Source organism: Haliotis rufescens, unplaced genomic scaffold (assembly GCF_023055435.1).
Source record: "Haliotis rufescens isolate VD_foot unplaced genomic scaffold, xgHalRufe1.0.p SCAF_13, whole genome shotgun sequence".
In the NCBI taxonomy this organism is placed as follows: domain Eukaryota; kingdom Metazoa; phylum Mollusca; class Gastropoda; order Lepetellida; family Haliotidae; genus Haliotis; species Haliotis rufescens.
The window spans coordinates 28,219,458-28,237,076 of NW_025963813.1; positions in this window are offsets into that span (position 1 = coordinate 28,219,458).

Genomic DNA, 17,619 nt, shown 5'->3' on the forward strand with positions numbered 1-17,619 from the left:
TTTATTGATTGTAATCCCAAAGAGATTAAGAGAGGCACCGTTGTTACTTAAGTCTAAGTCAAAGGATAGATTGATTGTGTCTGTAGAGAATAATATTTTCTCTGAATCTCAAATGACACATGATGGATTAACTATCAACTATCCGAAAGACTTTGTGAAAGCAAAACTGACATTGATGAGCACCTGTGAACTGTTAATGACACCTTTAAGAAAATATAGGTTTTAGTATGCTTGATGAGTATTTGATCAGTCAGGAGAGGCTGAGCAGAGTGTATTATCAATCATGTACAGGAACAGTTGGCAGTTAGAAGTGAAATCTGTCTCTTAGCTTAATGTTATCGATCAAAAGTTTGATATGTTGATTATTTGGAGGAAACGCTGCATCAATTCGTGGCGCCTTTAACGATTATGTCTGTGACTTGGGTAGACTAAATCCGATATCACGTTCTGTGGTTATTCCCAACTTCAAGTAGGCTATTGCTGGCCAGGGAGTTGTCGGAAACTATTCAGAAAGCCTTCACGCCAGATTCTGAACTCATTCTTCAGACAACATTGTTACTGTGTGTAATAAGCCACATCTTCAACTTTACCAGTATATCAAAACATGTATCAGAATGTGAAAGAATCATGGCCACTTGGTCTCCAATAGGGTTGTGTTCAGCGGAGCCTGTCCTATATGATTACAAATCAGAACTTCTAGTTGATTGTGACAACAATATGTCGTGACTTTAAATCACATTCTATTTTAACTGTTCTTTCGCATGGTATCTTTTTCATAATCATATTATAATTGAAAACCCCGTATGTTTACGTTTCAAATACATAGCCATGCACATGTATTTAAGGTAGATCAGGATTTGGTTGGTTGGTTTGTTGTTTAACGCCACTCTCAGCAATATTCCTGCTATATGACGGCGGTCTGTAAATAATCGAGTCTGGACCAGACAATCCAGTGATTAATATAATGAGCATCGATCCGCGCAATTAGGATCGATTACATGCATCATCCAAGTCAGCGAGCCTGACCACCCGATCCCGTTAGTCGCCTCTTACGAAGAACATAGTCCCCTTTTACGGAAAGCAGAGGTTGCTGAAGACCTATTCTACCCCGGATCTTCACGGGTTGACAAGCATAGTTGCCTTTATTGCAAGCGTGGGTTGCTGAAGATCTATTCTACCCCGGATTTTCACGGGCTATTATGTTTATGAAAAAGGTTGGTCGCTTGTATTTATTTGACCATTTCATGTTAAATGTACCCCGGATCTTCACGGGTCAATTAAGATAAGGAAATCATGCAGTGTAGGCTACTAACATCTATCGCATTTACTAAAGTAGATGCAACATTTCGTAGCAGCACAACTTGCAGTTTTATAACATGTCCTCCTGTGTATAAAATAACAACCCCACAACAAAGATATCAAATATTGTACTTTGTACCTGAACGCGCAGGTCCCCTCGTCACCTTTACCAGTATGTAAAAGCGACAAAACTATTTCGTTCTCATAAGAAATCTCGTTGTACGATTCATATAGGCACAAACCTATGATAAGAGATGACCCCGATCCCGTGGAGTACCACGTTTTGCCTCAAAAGCTTACTTGTGAACATTTTGTGTGATGTAATATACGGTTCATAGATGAGTCTGGAATGGCCACACCGAATGTCCTTGGCCTGACATCAACATTGCAATAAGGGTCTCCGACTTCACACCTGTTTTACCTGAGCTTCCATGAAATAAGGTTCAGCAAAGCTGCCAAAGCAACAGAAGTTGGAAGACAAAGAATGTTTTAAACGTGCAAGGTGAGGTGAAGTGAAATGGGGTTTAGCGTCGCGTCCAGGATTATATCAATTTATATAGCGACGTGTTTCTTTTTTTTTTGTGTGTGTGTGTGTGTGTGTGCGTGCGTGCGTGCGTGCGTGCGTGCGTGCGTGCGTGACCGTTCGTACTTGTCCGGACTAATGACAATTTTGTAGTGCCAGCCCACTGACATACCATGCCGCAGGCTAACATGAATACCCCACTCAGACACAGTATACTGAACTGGCCATGGGGGCATTGAGTCATCAGAATAGGGAGACGACAAAATTTGCCTCATCCAAAGTTATAAGTAAGCTGACGAAATACAATGCCTTCCCGTTAAACAAACTGATTCCACACTTCAGAAGAAGCTTTGTAAAGATCCATTGTATGTGTAAGTGTCGCCAGTTTCACACATTTGTAAGTATCCTAGAGTCTTCACAGGCGTGATATGATTCCCAATGTGATCAACAAGTGTTTGAATCATGATTAGTTTCATTACACCGACGGAAAAACGCAATCGATCCACGGTAAAAGGGATAAAGTCAATTCCTTCCTCTTCTTATTCTGAGAAAACCGCATTGTGCGCGCCATTAACGGGACGAAGGGATAAGATTGCGACCCAGGATGACGACCTATGGATTAGGGAGACACTTGGACTCCAAAACTGATTATGTGAAAGGAATTTAATTACAGGTATTGAATGGTAGGCATTTCTCTTATCTCAGGGAGCTATCCTGTATGGCTGATGCGATCATGGTACTGATGTCGCTATGTATATGAATGACTGCTCAAGGAAATGAAACAGTATTCAAACACATGTATGATTACTCTGTACATATCATTTAATGAATTCTCAAATGTTCCAGAAAGTTGAGCATTCGTTCATAAAATACACCAAATAGCATCTTCTTGTACTTCAGCTCGTGTTTTAGAATAACATTTTTATACATTAACCACTTACATTTTAATGCATGAACATAAGTTAGAATACATAAAATAGTTATAATGGAAATGAAAGCGACACAACCATTTCCATAAACTTATGAACTCTCAACTAAAAGCAGAGTCCGTTGTCTCGATTAAATCATAATTTTCCTGTGTTTATGAATCACTATCAAATAGTAATGATACCAGGAGTTCGCAAAATGTTGAGCGTATCCTGCCCAACCGATGGCACCCGTCACAAACACATGCAAAGGCAAGTCAAAAAGGGAATTGTATCAGACATAATGTTCATCACTGATCCGTCAAATTTGGAAATGTGCTCCACATGTTTACCGTAACACGTTTGTAAAGTTTTACTGAGGCTATACATGTTGTAACCCTGACCAAACAACTTTTATGACTTGCACAGAACAGCAAGCCATCTATCTGAGACTCTCTCCTTTCATATGGATTTACCCGCACATGCATGCGCTGAAACTTCACATGAATGTTGCACTGTACCTGACGATTATCATTTCATGTTTATTGAAGTGAGAGAGTTTGACTAGATTGTCGGGATATGGTGTATCTACGGATATCAATTCTTGGAAGTGGTTTTGCTAAACGAAACATCATGTCCGAGAGCACAGTTTATGTTCTTGTCTTTCATTATACACGTAGATGTAGAAAGAAATCTTTCTTAAATCAGCCGAAATTGCTCAACCTTCCAATAAGTCCTTTTATGGCGAGCAATTTTCCAGTAGCTCCGACCTTTGCTGTCTACTCCTTTACAGTTTGGGGGATGCTGTTTTTACGAAGAATTCAAAGAGTGTCATATGAATCTTGAAGTTGTTTGATCAGGGTAACATAATTGGAGGCCTTAGTAAGACTTTGGAAAACCCTGACGTCACACTGCAATGAGATGACATCATTATTCAATAGATGACGTGATATGCTCTCTTGATAACTAAATCTGATTGGTTAGCAAAATATGTCGAAAAACAATTTAATGGAATTTGTTCTGATAAATATTGATCAAACCTCATATTATGGAGTGGGAACCAAACATGTAGGTTTGAAGTTACTTATAAAGAAAATTATTCATACGCAGAGCCAATCAAATGACAGTATGCATTCCCATTCATTCAAATGCTTCAAGAATTCCAAATCGGATTTTGCAACTGAAACAAAATATTTCCATTTTCATATTAATTGTCATATTCATTAACAAAATTAATATATTAATGAAACTTTACATATGACGAAAACTACTTATATTATTTCCATTCTTTTGTATGTCTGCCTCTTGATCCGTTATATCTAGCTAACTGCAGTTTCACATATGGCGTGTCTTGAAAGTCACTTTGTCAGGGAGGTTTTTTTTCTAATTAAGAATGATAAAGTAAACACATTCGTCAAACACAAAAAGAGCTTTGCACAAGGAATTCCTGGAGGAAATTATATTTTGGACTTCAGTACAAAAAAATGCAATGTTCCCCATGTTTCTTTGAAGCATTCAAAACCCGATTACAATCCAAAGTACAAACACATTGTCATTGTAAACTTCAAATCGTCCTTGCGATTATTCCATCACTGTCTGTTTTAAATTTGTGCTGACACGTGCAAATAGAAAACGCTGAATGTATTTGTAAGACAACATTTACAATACAATGCAACGTATAAATATGAACGCACAGGGTGCTTGAAAACGTCAACTTTTAATACCGATTTGAAACAAGGAATGGAAAAATTAATCAATATTCGTTCTGCACAGTACTGAGAGTACTCTCGCATCCCTGTATTTAGCATGGAATTTACGAAGTGTTTTGAAATACGACGGGATAAGTTTGAATTCTTTTAAAATAAATGTTGTTATTAACAACACAGTGCTTTGATCGAATTTCCTGTCATGGATGCTGATTTATAGTAAAGGTCAAGAGATGAAATCGGCCCGGCATCCAACTGTTTCACTGATTGGGTAAAACTGAAAGTGTTACTTGCAGGGCGGATGTAACAACGACATTTCACTGCAGTTACTTCACAATGTGCGAGGACAACATCACACGGTGCGAGGTTTGGAATGACAATTGGAAATCTATTTCCAGGCGTGTCCTCTTGTCGTACAACAACCAATGGTGTTAGATGGTAAGGGAATCCTTAAAAATAGATACCTTTTATGAGCATCTTTCGAATCCCTATCAGAGAGGACCACTTCAGTTAAATTGGACATCGGATGAAACGTAAAACGAAATCCTGATCTTAAAAATGCTCGTTAATCAAACGGGAAAATACCCAGGCCCTGGACGAGGTGATGTACAATCGCTCAAAGTCAGGGTTGAGAAAGTTTACAAAAGTTTAATTACAATTACTATTGAAAGTTGAAAACTGCATTGAGATGAAACAAACCCACGCAAAAGTGTGAAGGAAAATTAGAATTACAATAGTGTGCTGTGAAGCCAACATTCAAGCAGAAATACCAGGCTCTAGACATTTGAAAAACATTCATTCTTAATTATGATACACGTTAATGAATTGTACACATTTCATAGACCTAAACCGATGTCCTCTGCATTTCACCCGGGCAGATTAACATGATCATAAACCAGCTTCCCATTTCATATCAAGGGTAGTCCCAGTGGAGTAGTTGTCATCTGCCATAGCTTTATATTTGGCTTGGGACCGAGAAAATTTATTATTTCACGAAGCACATAAACTTATATGCAATTGGAACGAGGTGTGTAACCTACCTATAATTATCAATACAATTCCGCCATGTTCATGCGTCTATTTAATCAGAGCAAAGTGCGTAGAAATACAAAGAAGGCCAATTGTAAACACAGAGACGCATCACTTCCCGCACGCATACCTTTACATCGTTGCAAAGATAGTATATCCCGCTGAATTAGTAGGTTTGACAAGCACAAGTGACAGCGTGTCAAATGTAAATGTAAGATTAAAATGTTGAGTTTGGTATGTCAGCCCACGTATCTGACTGCATTTCCTGAACACATGAACACATGCCCAACGCTTATGTTATACAGTAAACTACGTTTATAACGAACACGCTTATAACGAACTGACCGATATAACAAACTTATTTTTTTAGTCCCGGCCGTTTGTCGCATATATGCTGTATATAAGCTTATAACGAACTACGGTTATTACGAACTAAAATTAGTTGTCCCTTTGAGTTCGTTATAACCGTAGTTTACTGTAGTCAGAATCGCAAAACTGTAGCTTTTGCTAGCTTATGATTATAGAAAGGGTTTGGCGCTTATAGTAATATACATGACCGATCAAATTATTCAATGGGTATTGCAACCTCAACCCAGGATCGGACAATTGCCTTGAATGTAGCTTCCTTTTACAATTATTTTTCAAGGTGAAAAAATATATCCGAGGCCATTTATAGTTACGTCTCATATCTGGACATGTATTCTACCTTAAACTACACAAATTGCACTGGGTCGTTATTCGTCTACATTGATCGTTTAAATACTGAATACTGACGAATCCAGTTGGCTCAAGGGTCTGATTGATTTCGTTTGTTCTGATTTTTTCCCCCGTTAGATCAGACAAGCAGGCGTTTAAATAATGACATTGTATTTTCATCAATCATGGCCTAGAACATTCAGGTGTACATAAAACGGGTATGTAACTAATGATATATCTATGTATTTATGCAAATACAAATGTAAATATTTTTGTTTCAATGAGTAAACCCTTATAATAAGTATCCATTGTTGACTACGTTTCTAAACAGATTTATGAATCAGTGAATGCGCCAATGTACAAAAGTAGAACCAGACAAGTCAAAGTTTACATCAGAGAATAACATGCAATTGTTATGGCACACGTGTTTCATAACATTTGTTATGTTATCTGTTCACGTAGTCGCATAATTATATAGATTATCTCTTATTGGGTCATAATAAAGGTTATCTCCTATTGTTTCTATTATAACCTTGTGTATTAATTATTTTCATTTATGTGCGTGATATTGTGCTTGAAAGCTGAAGACAGAACAATGCTGATTTATGTCCTCTACTTGAGCTATAACAAGGCGAGAGGACCGCGATGCGCTGCATAATTACTTGTCCACCTTGTATTCCTTAGGGGGACGGAGCGAATGTTTTAACCGCAAGACTTCACCATTCCGATAAAATATGTGTTTGTGGCGGTGCCACCGGCGGGGCAGAATACACTCACCTTTATTATCTCCTATAATCACCATTTGATAGTGATTCATAAACACATCCTTATGATAAAGTCGGACAATGGACTTTTTATGATTCAGAATGACGGTATTGTTTCAATTGCACTGCAGTACACGGGCGGTCGGGTAGCCTAGTGGTTAAAGCGTTCGCTCGTCACGCCGAAGACCAGGGTTCGATTCCCGACATGGGTACAATGTGTGAAGCCCATTTCTGGCGTCCCCCGCCGTGATATTGCTGGAATATTGCTAAAAGCGGCGTAAAACCATACTCACTCACTCACTCACTCACTCACTAACTCACTCACTGCAGCACACCTTAAAAGGAATACTAAGTGACAAGGCTATAGTCCATTGATAAAATTTTAAAATATGGAGACCGAATTATTGTATCCACATGAAACTAAATGTGAGGTGAGGTGAAATTGGGTTTAACGTCGCGTCCAAGATGATTGCACTTATATAGCGACGTGCAATGCACGTGTGTTTGTGTGTGTGGCTGCTTGTACTAGTCCGGACTGAAGAGGATTTATAGTGCTAGCTCACTGAGATACCATGCCGCAGTTTAACATGAATATCCCACTCAGACACAGTATACTGACTCCGAGCCGACCAGTCCTTGTTTTAGCCCCTTAATGCCGAGCGCCAGACAGGGTAAAAACAAGTACGTTAAACTTTTAACATCTTTTGGTATGTCGCGGCCGGGGATCGAACCCCGGACCTTCCGCTCTCTACCACTAGACCACGGAGGCGGTCGAAAACTACATGTAGTACATGTAGCACTAAAATGTAATAGGTGGCTGAAAAATACACAATACTTTACAATAAACGGCCTTCACGATGCAAAGTTTTATGGATGAGAATACAACGTGCTCGAAGAGTCCCACCTTTCCACAGTTTGCAGTAAAACGAGGTAGGACTTTGTAAATTCGCGCATTTCACTCTCAACTGAATCAACGCAAGAATAATTGAAATGACATTGAAGATGAATAGGACTTTCTTTTTATTTCCATTTATTCAATATCAATGACTAATTATTGAATATTACCATCTCAAACCAAATTTATTTAAATTCACATCTTTGTCAAACAACTTGAATTGCTTACTTTTACCAAAAATGTCTATGTACATTTATCATGCAATGAGACACAGGACAAATATTATGTTATTGACTCTAGTGCTCTAAGTGTACTAATAATGAATGTACTATACGCATCTGGCCTCCTCAGTGCGGAAGTAAAGAAATTATAATTACGACTTAAAGAGCTCAATTTCTTTACCATTGCATACCACTGGCCTATGATCTTGAAATTCCGTTCAGCTCACCAGTATTATAACAGCGCCGTTGCTTGAGATATCTGACGATATATTTAACGTATACCAAAAAGCACTTACCTTCCAATAACTTAACCACTTCCCTCTCACGTAATTAGTCTTTGAGACCAAGACTCTTTCTAAACTGGAGGCCGTCATCTTCAGCCGACATCTTTTCACTTAGTCACGTTGATGGAAGACGCAAAGAAGTTTTCTCCGAATAAGAATAGGAAAGAATTTACTTCATCTCTTATCCGTGGTTCGACTGGCATTTTCTCGTTGATGTAATGTGGCTAATCATGACTAAAAACACTTGTTGAACGCATTTGGAGTCAGGTCACGTATGTGAGGACTCAAGGAAACTTAGGAACGTGTGGGACAGGAGACACTTACACATACAATGGATCTTTAAAAAGCTTCATCTGAAGTGTGGAATCAGGTTCGCATGCAGGAGTTACCAGTTCCACTTGTCTTGCATTTGTATCAAAGATTATTATTCTGGTCGATCGCGCATTTTCGCGTCTCCACTATTCTAGGCCTAGTTACTAAGCAAATGGTTTTGATGACAATAAGTGAACATATTCTGAAACAAATAATTGCCCCCAGAGAGTACATTCAACATTCAAACATTACACGAAAGATACTTCGTCTGTGTTTACCTTGGGACACGGGTGGCGCAGTCGTCTAAGAAGAGTTGCGTCCCTTGGACACGACAGAATCCAATGATTATGGGTTCACAGCGGTTATGTTTCTAGGTTTGTCAGAACCATACTCGTGGGTTTCACCAAAGTGGTAAACGTCTAAGACCAATATGATATCGGTCTTTCCCCCCACATTAAACTGGCACGCTCAAAAGATACTGTTAAAAGCGGCGTTTTATCCAGCTCACTAACTCGCTCACTCTGTGTTTGTTTGTCTAAATTCTATCAGTGACAACAATAGATTTTGTGTAGTTGACCTATAATGCTGTCTATCCAGTGGTAATCTATGCGATTGCTACGAGTAGTCCTATTTACTTCTGCCCGTAACTTGACTCAAACGGTATAATTGTGACACAGACATGGACACAGACACACACACAGAGACACACACACAGACACACACACACACATAGTGAGTGAGTGAGTGAGTTTAATTTTACGCCGCTTTTAGCAATATTCCAGCAATATCACGGCGGGGGACACCAGAAATGGGCTTCACACATTGTACCCATGTCGGGAATCGAACCCTGGTCTTCGGCGTGACGAGCGAACGCTTTACCCACTAGGCTACCCGACCGCCCCCACACACATAGACACACACGCGGACACACACACACACACACACGCACGCACACACACACACACACACACACACACGCACACGCACACACACACACACACACACACACACACACATGGGAATAAATAGGTCTTCAGCAACACATGCTTGTGGTAAAAAGGCGACTATGCTTGCCGAAAGAGGCGACTAACGGGATCGGGTGGTCAGGCTCGCTGACTTGGTTGATGCATGTCATCGTATCCCAATTGTGTGGATCGATGCTCCAGATGTCAATCACAGGGTTTTCTGGTCCAGACTCTATTACTTACAGACTGCCGGCAAAAAGCAGGAATATTGCTGAGCGGCGTTAAACAAACAAACAAACAAACGAACAAACAAACAAACAAACACACAAACAGACAAACAAACACATACATTCATGTTTGCCCGATCCAGTCTAAACACTGCTGCTGACTGCGGTGCTAAACTAGGTTCACTCACTCAAGCTGTAAACACGTATTTATGTACATTGTGATGAAATACGTCGACGCTACCGATCTGTCTCTGAAAACAGATTTTGAAAACTGAACCAATCCGTCCTTGTCTGTGTTGCAAACCTGAATCAGTAATTGCAATTGTCAGGATTGCAATCAGTCAGTCTGACATTCAATCAGTAATCCCCAATTTCAATTTATCTTCAAGTGTTGTCTGCGTATTATCATTTTGTCACTGAATGCCACATAATTCACGATGTTATGATGGTATTTTGTAATTTAAGTTGTTCCTACGACAAACCCCAATAATAATTTTTATATCAGCCGTTTCTCTTAGACTCGTTTTCATAATGGCTTGATTTGATTTTCAAAACGTTATTTTAAACATGATTATTTTAGATGAGTTTTTGAATGAATTATGCGATTGCAAAGGTCTTCCAACTTCGGGAATGAAATCGTATTTTATTCTCGTTAAAGCACATTCCATTAAAATTATTGAAATATTATCTCGTAGACCCGTAATGATAAGCGGCATAATGAGTTGTGTGTGAAAAATTAACCAACCATTAAATAGTTATTAAGAACACTTATTTTCAAAGGCTTTTAAGAAATTCACTGACAATCAGGGAAAGGGAGAGTTTTTCCCATGCATGATGCTTTAAAGGAAACAGGGGAGCAAATATAATTTGTGAGTACTTAAATCTTCTTTATCTTCCAATAGCTGCATAATTGGGATGATGAGTTTTACACAAAGGGAAACCTTCTACAACAATTACCCGGAGACGAGCAGTTAAACACAAGACAGTCCCAGTTGTGCCAGCAAGGCTATAACCCTACAAGTACGACACACATAAACTGAGATGAAAATGTCATGTTGAAAATTACAGCACACTTGTCTGCAACCCTGAAATCAATTTGCTTTTCATTCCATATTCTTGTTTCAAGTCCTCTTTCATGCCTGAGTTAGTTAGCAGTACCCCATTTAAAGTGTTCTATATATTTACTTGTTTGGATAAATCAATGGATACCTCATTGAGAAGTGTCTCCTTACCCGTCGAAAGTTTACATTGTAAATATTGTCTAACACATTTATTTTTATTTTGTTTGACAAGTGGTATGTTCACATGCACAATATGTCAATGGATTGGGTTACTCGATAAAACGCTTCATCAACGCAATATAATTTGATTCTTATTTTGAGTGCCGAAGGTGTTGAAGGATTACTGAGAAATACTGATATTTGTCTTGCAAATTAATGTAATATTTATTATTTACTTATAATATTATCATAGATATTTGCTGTGTACTTCAGGCAGTACTTCACTGAAATGTCATTAATTATGTCAACATAATCATATCCGAGCGGGAGCGCACATAAACAAACACCTAGGTTTTGTTGATGGAATCTGAAATTTGTTGATATAAGAAGAATAACACCCTTTCTTCATTTACACATGACATGGGGAACATTAAACATGAAATGGTCAAATAAATACAAGCCTTTTTACAAACTTTTTATATAAGCATAATGGACCCGTGAAGATCCGGGGTAGAATAGATCTTCAGCAACCCATGATTGCCGTAAAAGGCGACTATGCTTGTCGTAAGAGGCGACTAACGGGATCAGGTGGTCAGGTTCGCTGACTTGGTTGATGTATATCATCGTATCCAAATTGCGTAGATCGATTCTGATGATGTCAATCACTGGTTTGTCTGGTCCAGACTCAATTATTTACAGACCGCCGTCATATAGCTGGAATATTGCTGAGAGCGGCGTTAAACATCAAACAAACATAATCATAATAATAAAATTAAAGCGACAAAACCCTATCCATAGTCATAAAAAATCTTTTGGTCTCGATTATATGATTATACGTATCCTGCCCACCGGTGTCGCCAGTACTAAACACATGAAAAGGCAAGGAACTGTTCATTTGAATAACACGGGAATATATGGTACAAGTCAAATAAGGAATTGAATCGGAGATCATTCTTGTCACTGATGTCCTCCCCATGTCTACAATAAAACATTTTGAAAGCTTATCTAAGGCCTTGAATGTTGTAACCTTGATCAAACAACTTCTGAGCAAGACTTGTGTGACGCCCTTTGAAATCTTGGTAGAAAGAGCATGCTCGATTGTACCTCAAAAGAGTCCATTGTATGATTCCGACTATATCAGAAGTTGGTTGGTTTGTTGTTTAACGCCGCACGCAGCAATGTTCCAGCTACATGACGGCGGTCTGTAAATAATCGAGTCTGGACCACACAATCCAGTGTTTGATATCATGAGCATCAATCCACGCAATTGGGATCGATGACACGCATCAACCAAGTCAGCGAGCCTGACCAAGTTTGAATCCTTATCAAATTATGACACCACTGCTCGCGAAGGGCGAGCGTATCCAGCTCAAACGGTGGCACCCGCCACAAACACTTGCAAATTCATGACAGGTGTTCATCTGAACAAACAAGTATCAAAAGTTTCATATCACATCAGAATAAAAATGGGCCAAAGTTGAAAAAACTTAAATGGATTACATGCCACATTTCTCAGCCCATATCCTTTTATACACGTTTACAGTGAATATTGAATTGAGTTTTATGGATACCGTTACACGGTGCCTGAATTCATCGATTACCAGTCCTTTGTGTTTCCTCGAGGTAATATAAGAGAGAGTTCAGAGGAGTGTCTGGAGATGAAGTAGGAACCGTGTCAATACAAGGGTCATGCTTCAGATTACTGATCTATAATAAAGTACATTTTCAGTGGATTGCACAAATGGATTTCCTTTCTCCCAGAGCAGACCGGTCTACCATATAATATCTTATTAGATCAAAATCTTACACACTCCATGTATGTGCTTGATCAATCAACGCTTGCCATAAGGAATATAGTGTATGAAAGAATGGTATGTTTGTAAAAGATGCTTCATCAATCGTTATGATTGATTGTCTGTGCAGTGCGGTGTATACATGCATGTATATTCGTGTCTGTAGTTGTCCCTCATACGCAACTTTGGAATACCTATCAATGTACAATTTTGATGAAACCTTATGTGTATTTTCAGAATGTATTGAAAGGTCCTGGTTGTACATTTACCTTGGTTCATTGTATCGTGTTTACATGCAGTATGATGGCATTCAGTGTGAAAACACCTATTCACATGTGTGAGTGAGTGCTGCTTCTTGAGGGTATTGCTTCCGCTTTATGTGGCCATAGACAGCACCTATTCACATGTGTTAGTAAGTGTTGCTTCTTGAGGGTATTGCTTCCGCTTTCTGTTGACATAGACGGACCTATTCACATGTGTTAGTAAGTGTTGCTTCATGAGGTTATTGCTTCCGCTTTCTGTTGACATAAACAGCACTTATTCACATGTGTGAGTGACTGTTGCTTCATGAGGTTATTGCTTCCGCTTTCTGTTGACATAGAAAACACCTATTCACATGTGTGAGTGAGTGTTGCTTCATGAGGTTATTGCTTCCGCTTTCTGTTGACATAGACAGCGCCTATTTATATGTGTGAGTGAGTGTTGCTTCTTGAGGTTATTGCTTCCCCTTTCTGTTGCCATAGACAGCACCTATTCACATGTGTGAGTGAGTGTTGCTTCATGAGGTTATTGCTTTCGCTTTCTGTTGACATAGACAGCGCCTATTTATATGTGTGAGTGAGTGTTGCTTCTTGAGGTTATTGCTTCCGCTTTCTGTTGACATAGACAGCACCTATTCACATGTGTGAGTGACTGTTGCTTCATGAGGTTATTGCTTCCGCTTTCTGTTGACATAGACAGCACCTATTCACATGTGTTAGTAAGTGTTGCTTCTTGAGGTTATTGCTTCCGCTTTCTGTTGACATAGACAACACCTATTTATATGTGTGAGTGAGTGTTGCTTCTTGGGGTCATTGCTTTCGCCTTCCGTTGACATAGACAGCACCTATTCACATTTGTGAGTGAGTGTTGCTTCATGAGGTCATTGCTTCTGCTTTCTGTTGACATATACAGCGCCTATTCACATGTGTGAGTGAGTGTTGCTTCTCGAGGTTATTGCTTCTGCTTTCTGTTGACACTGTTCTATTTCTTGAAACATGCAAATTAATTGTAAGGCATTGATAGTTTTACTTACAATTCATGCATAATTGTTACGAGATCATTGATGATTGGTAATTAATTCGAAGGAGATAGAGATATTGTTTATCTCATTGAGTGGCGTGGTTTGGATTGGTTGGTTGGTTTGTTGTTTAACGCCGCACTCAGCAATATTCCAGCTATATGACGGCGGTCTGTATATAATCGAGTCTCGACCAGACAATCCAGTGATTGACATCAGGAGCATAGATCCATGCAATTTGGATCAATGATATGCATCAACCAAGTCAGCGAGCCTGACCACCCGATCCACTAAGTCGCCTCTTACGAAAGCATAGTCGCCTTTTACGGCAAGCATGGGTTGTATAACATATTCTACCCCGGATCTTCACGGGTCGTGGTTTGGAATTCTTATTTTCACGAGTGTCATTACCACTCGGTACAGATAGGCAATTTATTTTACTGTATTGATTATCTCACAGTTAAATTTGTAATAAATAAATATGTTATCCTGTAACTTCATGTCTGTCTGTTCATCTATTTTTCGGTTTATTAAACACATTATTTCCTTTCCAGTATGTTTTTTTTCCATTTCATATCTGTCCGACTGCCTACTGACATTCTTACTTTCACAACAAGTTAATGTGATTGTCAGGGTTATTATGCGTAGCAAATATGACTCATGTAACATATTATGCATAAATGGAATAATATTCTATACAAGCATGAAGGAGATACATAATCCATATCCCTGACATGGATTTTCTAAGTTTAATTTCCATATGCAATTTCAATATATTATAGGGGCGGTCGGGTAGCCTTGTGGTTAAAGCTTTCGCTCTTCACGCCAAAAACCCGGGTTCGGTTCCCGACATGGGTACAATGTGTGAAGCCCATTTCTGGTGTCCCCCACCGTGATATTGCTTGAATATTGCACAAAGCGACGTAAAACCATAATCACTCACTCACTCACTCACTCACTCAATATATTATAATGGTCAACGCTTCCCTTTTTGCGAACACCTGGTGTCATCACTGATTTTCAAGGATCCATTCATATAATTTTCACCACTATTTTGCCTTTTACACGACTTGAATCTGTTTAAGAGACTGAATATTCTCTAGCGTTGACGTTTTATAGATGAATATTTCGAATGGCAAATGAAACTCCAGACGTTAAAGAGGAAATGAAACAAGACAAGGAAATAGAAAGTAGGCAGACCATGCATTATGAAATGGGACTGGGCACTTTCCTATCTCAGCGTCACTCTGGCCTCAGGTAAAGATACTGATGGCTCCGCTCACTGGAGGCTGAGAAATACGATACCATTTGTTGAACTACGGAAACGTTAAGCTATGAATAGAAGATCTGTCGTTTCCCTCAGATAAAACATTTGTATAGGTCGATATTCACACATAAACTGAAATGAACTGATAATTGTTATGGTAAAAGTGAAAACCTTAAAGGCAGGTGGGTTGCCAGTCTATGTAAAACGGCTACACGGAAAAACGTGAAATTAGAGGACTTACTGTCAGAATTGAATTAAACCATATCAACCGAAAGAATATTAATATGGTGAGTGAGTTTGGCTTAATGCCGCTTTTAGCAATGTTCCAGCAATAACACGGCGGGGGACACCAGAAATGGGCTTCACACATTGAACCCATGTCGGGAATCGAACCTGGATCTTCGGCGTGACGAGCGACCCACAAAGCTAACCGACCGCCCGATTTTAAATATAGATGCATATAATTTAAGACCATATTAAGTCAAGGTCAGGGCATATTCCATGTTTGCGCACTTAACTTGCCTCCTACCATTGAAAACCCATTGGTATCGATGACATATTTTATGGTCTCCAACGGTTCGAATTAGCAAGGTCTCACAGTATTAAATTAAATTATTGAATTGACTTCGTGTACGGTGGTATACCCAGTGTTGTAATTTCCCATACAGTGCAGGAATTGCGGGGCTGAAAATGTAAACATGCTTTTAATTTAGACACAATTTTATGGATAACAACTTCTTTAATACTGTAAGAAGCCACGTTTCGCCATCGATCCTTATACCGTTGTCAAGTAAGACTGAATAAGGGATATAGTACAGAATATATATAGTACATGTAGGTGGAGGATTAACAGTAACAACACTAGTTGCATACATGAGTTGGATAACATGAGTAAGTGTTGATAACAGAAGGATAATACTGTCACAACACGATGGACAGAGAACACATAGGTGGAAGCCAATGGGACATGAAGCCATTTAAACAGGATAAGTGATTATGAACTCATCAAGCAATAATCACTTATCCTGTTTATTGGCTTCATGTCCCATTGATGTGTGTCATGACATCACTTGTCATACCATATTTACTCTATCCACTAATTTATTCATTTATACCGAGAACAAAATAGAAAACAACAATTAACCATAAGTCATACATAGTTCTCATTGTATTACAAAAGAAATCAAACAATACGTCCCGAGTAGAATTTACAGTACTTTGGCCTGGCTGAGTCGACTCTGGCAGGAATTCACGTAACCTTAATTCAGTCATGTGTAGTAAGATCATTGGCACTGTCCTCTAAAATAAGCCACGAGAACCATTCATGATTTGCACCATACCCTTGTTCGCAGTTCTAAAGACGAGACAAAACAGAATTAATGGTAACAACGCCCAAGTCCATTTATCTTAAGATCAGGACACCGTGGTATTGCATCTAAGTGCTTCGTATACTCACTAGTGAATTCAGGCCTGAGTTTTGTTTGTTTGTTTTGTTTTTATGTAACACTTAGCAATTTACCGGCTATATGACGACGGTTTGTAAATATTCGAGTCTGGACCAAATACGATAGTGATTGACATTATGAGCATCGATCTACGCCATGGGGATACGATGGTGTGCATCAAACAACTCAACGAGCCTGACCACCTATTTCCGTTATAGGGGCGGTCGGGTAGCCTAGTGGTTAAAGCGTTCGCTCGTCACGCCGGAGACCCGGGTTCGATTCCCGACATGGGTACAATGTGTGAAGCCCATTTCTGTGTCCCCCGCCGTGATATTGCTGGAATATTGCTAAAAGCGGCGTAAAACCATACTCATTCATTCACTCACTATTCCCGGTATAATCCTCTTAGAATGATGACTGGGTTGCTGAAGACCAATTCTAACCCGGATCTTCACGGGCACTGTCTGAAGTGAACATAATACTGTGTTACCCGGCCTTCAAACCACATGCCATTCCGGGGTACAAAGTGTTCCTGTACCCTCAGACAATTTGCAATAAAATGCATATGCTAATTCACACCATTGACGTTTCAGCTCAATTTCTTAAGCGGTAACATTGGCCTTGGAATTCTGCTCAGTTTATCATTATTATAACAGCGCCGTTGCTTCAAGATACAATGTATCTGGCGATATATTTGGCATATACAGAGAACCACTTACCATCCAATAACTTAACCACTGCCCTCTCACAATATTAGTCTTTGAGACCAAGACTCTTCCTGTCATCTTC